This window comes from Scardinius erythrophthalmus (assembly GCF_964197995.2).
Source record: "Scardinius erythrophthalmus genome assembly, chromosome: 2".
Classification (NCBI taxonomy): Eukaryota; Metazoa; Chordata; class Actinopteri; order Cypriniformes; family Leuciscidae; genus Scardinius; species Scardinius erythrophthalmus.
The window spans coordinates 17,858,073-17,862,486 of NC_138222.1; the positions used below are offsets into that span (position 1 = coordinate 17,858,073).

At 48.6% G+C, this 4,414-nt stretch overlaps 1 long non-coding RNA gene across 1 annotated transcript; it reads right to left on the minus strand.

The window, feature by feature from the left end:
* Positions 1 to 3,490: 3,490 nt before the first annotated feature.
* On the minus strand, positions 3,491 to 4,211 carry LOC308684324. The gene is made up of 4 exons (XR_014029347.1): positions 4,092 to 4,211; positions 3,865 to 3,926; positions 3,665 to 3,756; positions 3,491 to 3,576 (listed from the first exon to the last, which is right to left on the minus strand). It is a non-coding gene; the product is annotated as an uncharacterized lncRNA (long non-coding RNA).
* Positions 4,212 to 4,414: the final 203 nt, after the last annotated feature.

The window sequence follows — 4,414 nt, forward strand, 5'->3', positions numbered from 1 at the left end:
CCCCGCTTCCCGAGGCGCAGCCGCCGGCTACCGCCCGCGATGCCGTTGCCTCAGGGGATGAAGCGGAAGATGATGCTTTACTGGACAGCTGCTCTCTACTGGCGTCAGATATCGAAGGATGGTCCGGTTCTCACCGCTCGACCTCTTCTTCTACCCGCGAGTCTGGTAGAACCCATGCCAGTGTGGACACCGAGCTTCTCCACCTCCTCACTAGGGCCGTCGAAAACCTGGGCATCGAATGGTCCCCCGCTTGGGGCGCCCGCGCCGAACAGGCTCGACGGGTTCTTCTTGCCCAGCCGCCGCCAGTCGCCAGCGTCCAGGTCAGCGCCCTTTCTAAGTCGTGGGACGCTCCAGTTTCGGCCAGACTTCGCTCTCCAGCCTCGGCGACCCTCTCGCACGTGGACGGAGCCGCGGAGAGGGGATACATCAACATCCCTCCGGTTGAACAGGCGGTTGCAGCGCACCTTTGCCCCCCATCCGCGAGATGGCGCTCAAAGTCTGCCCTCCCGTCGAAGGCCTGCAGGACCACTTCAGCCTTTGTCAGCCGCGCTTTCTCCGCCGCTGGTCAAGCCGCTTCAGCCCTGCATACTATGGCGGTCCTTCAAATTTTCCAGGCGGACCTCCTTCGTCAGCTGGACGAAAAGGGCCCGGATCAGACCGCGTTAACAGACCTGCGCAGCGCGACGGATCTCTCCCTCCGCGCTACGAAGAGCGCAGCCCAGGCTATTGGGCGTTCGATGGCTTCGTTGACCGTCACAGAGCGCCACCTCTGGCTGACGCTGGCTGACATGGGAGAGGCAGAGCGGTCCGTTTTCCTTAACGCCCCGCTCTCCCCCACCGGCCTCTTTGGCCCGGCAGTGAGCGGCCTGGTGGACCGTTTTTCTGAGGTCCAGAAAGCTTCACAGGCCATGAATCTGTTCCTGCCCCGCCGTTCGAGCTCCGCTGCAGGCCGCTCGCAGAAACAGCCTCCTGCACGCAGCTCTACTCAGCGCTCGTCTCGCCCTCCGCCTTCGCAGCAGCGTGGCCGCCCCAGGTCGCGGTCATCCAGCCAAAACAGGCCGCCGGCCCCGCGGGGTCCCCGGCCTAAAGTTTCACTGAAACCGGAGCCTGCGAAGTCCTCCTAGCACGCGCTGGGAGGAAAAGACGGCTGAGTCCCGCTGCGGCCGGACCACCGTCCAAAATCTTCTGCCTTCCTCTGCCAGTCCCCTTAGTCAAGGCTACTGCAGTAGTGTTTTCCGCAGCCAACGAGCCAGTTCCCCAACTCGCTCGCCTGCACACAAACGCCGTTTTTACGGCGACCCAGATATTTCGCAAAAAGAGCTCAATGTCTGGTCATCCGGCCCACGCCGGCAGTGTTATAAGTGTAGTGAATATGCCCACGTCCCAGTGTTCATGTCTACACACAAGCACGATCACCCCCATGTGTCCCACAGAGCACACTCACATAAAGCGTGCGGCTGCCGCTCGAGTGTTAAATGTAGGAAATGTGCCCACGCCCCAGTGTTCACCCCTACACACTGCCCGCTCTGTCTCACATGCTCAGGGTCCAGATCTCATAAAGCCCCATGCCATCGGCGGTGTGCTATTAAAGAGTCCTGTGCCCGCTCCTCAGCACTCACACTCGCTTGTAAACACCCCCATGCTAGGAACCGTGTCTGTGAGCACCGTTCAACCGATCGTCGCTATCAGCGAGCCCCCGCTCCCCAACACAGACAGCGCGCTCGCGCTGCCGCCGCTTCGGGTCTCCTGCCCCGCGCAGAGCAGCGGGCGAGACCCAGAGACCATTCGACCCCTAGCTATGAGTGCGGATGCATGGAAAGCTATTCCAGGCGTGTCGAATTGGGTACTGAGCACTATAATACGGGGCTATTCGCTTCAGTTCCGTCGCCGTCCTCTGCGCTTTCGAGCACGCGTCGAGACGGTGGTGAATGCAGAAGCAGCACTTCTGCTTCATGCAGAGATAGCGAATCTGTTGCAAAAAGGGGCGATAGAGAGAGTTCACCCTTCTTTAACCGAGGCAGGCTTTTACAGCTGTTATTTCCTCGTCCCCAAGAAGGACGGAGCGCTCAGACCTATATTAGATCTGAGATATTTGAACAAAGCTCTCATGAGCCGGCCGTTCAAGATGCTCACGACCAGACAAATCCTCGCGCATATTCGCCCGAGGGACTGGTTTATCTCTCTCGATCTGAAAGACGCATATTTTCAGATTCAGATTATACCCCGTCACAGGCCATTCTTGAGATTCGCCTTCGACGGCCAGGTATATTAATACACCCACTGCATGAAAAGAGGTGTATCCGGACCAGTATACTCCTGTATACACTGCTGGAATTCGGAAGAATCCGGGAGTATACTGGCCGGATAGCTCAAATTCCATGGGTCTGTATATATCCGTATACATCCGAAATGATACCAAATCGGATGTATGTTGTGGACGTATACTCCCGTGCTACAGCCATTTGTTGCTATGGCAAGTAATCCCTCAAAGGTTTTTTCAAGAGAACATTTTCACACCTTTGTGCACCTTTTGGCCTTCCCCCCTATTGGTCCTTTTCTTTTAAAACCACTCCCATTACCCAGACCACTATTGGAGGACAGGATACATTGAAAACCCAGGAAAGTGATTTGATTGGTTACTTTTAGAACATAACCCACCCTAGGCCTTTTCGCACAGTGATTTGATTGGTTATAGGCCAGCTATGCAGATATTGCTCAGTATACACTAAACCCCCCTTACCCCAATTTTAATACATTCAAATATAATTTTAAAAACACACACAAAGAACAATGAGAAAGTCTGACATTTTTATTAAGGTAAATAAAACATTACAAAGAGCATTATAAACAAGCATTAAAAAGGAATGGGGGAACAAAAATATTTGAGGGGATGAAAATTTAAAGGAACAAAAACAAATATAACATGAACATAAACATACATTAAAATGAATGGGGAAAAAGAAATGTTAACAAAGGTGTAAAGGAATAAAATACAAAACGTGGAGATCAGCAACATGCACATCAAAAAGGAACAAATATACAAAGTATACAATATAAAACAATTTAAAATCAATAAATAAATATAGAAATTAAAGTGTATATATGTAAATATTAATTTTTTCAAACTGCCATGATGCACTGGTGGTGTGACGTAGCGTGGGTCAGCCTCTAGTCTGGTTTGTAGTACCTGGCAGAGAGCAGATAACTCTGTGGTTCTGTTTGGTGGAGACCTCAGCATCCACACTGGCCTTCCATCAACAATAGCATCTTCATCAGACATCAGTTCTATTGTTGCAGTCTTCCACAGTTCCCTTTATGTGTTGGGTTTGTACAACACTGGACATGGTCTCCAGCAACTGCAAAACATGACAGTAATTTAACCACTAAAACACAGAGAGGAGGACAGTTACATTCTGAAGAAGAAAAAAACAACAACTGCTTAACCAGTTTCTTAACTTACCCGTCTCTTTCTTTGACGGTTATTTGCAGTGTTCTTCATAGTGTTTCTTTTCTTGGCCTTTTCAGGCTGAGCCAAAGAATACTTCCTCCGCAAAGTCTCAAAATACGTCTTGCAACCTGTTAAATAAATCATAAATAAATGTAATTCCAATAAAACTAAGTAAAACAGAGGACATTAAAATGATTACAACATCTTTAAGATTACCTTTTGCACATTCAGGGTCAACGTCTGTAAAAGTTGTCCTTAATTCTTTGAAGAGATAAGTGGTCACAGCCAGGTTATGTGATGAATTTATTCTGGGGGAAAAAGTTGCAGGCATCATTAATGAAATTCAGTTTTAGTATTTCAAATCCATATAGTGGTAGATTAAACTAACATTTACAGTATACAATACGCAGTCTTACCCGGTTTGTGGATCGTATTTGTGTGGGTTGTTCTCTGAATTATGGAGGCGCTTTACGGGTTCCTGTAAAGTTTGAAATTAAAAAGCGTTTAAATGGATTCACAATCTGCAAGAACCTCAAAAGTGAATTTTCAGTTTGAATAAGTTGGCCATCACAGTAAACATAAGAGACAAAACATATCAGTTCATAAGTCTTTAAGATGTCACTCAGCGCCTCTGATATCTTACCGGTTCGTGCCGCCTTCTGCCTATACAAGGCCACCAGTGCAGGTGTGTGTTGGTCAAGCACAGCATAGAACTGGTTCCGTATGTTGACGTTTGTGATGCGTTGGAACTCAGCACAAAGCTACAAAAACAAACAAAAATAATTATATAAAAAGACTAATACTCGATTTGCAACAGAAAACACATTTGTGATGCAACATGTTCCGTTAAAATACATTGTTGAGCAACATGGTCACATGCAAAGTGATAGTTCTTACACACAGTGAATAGTGGCATTTGCTGTTCCATTTGAATGTGATACATATTAAAAATTTGGCAGTGAAATA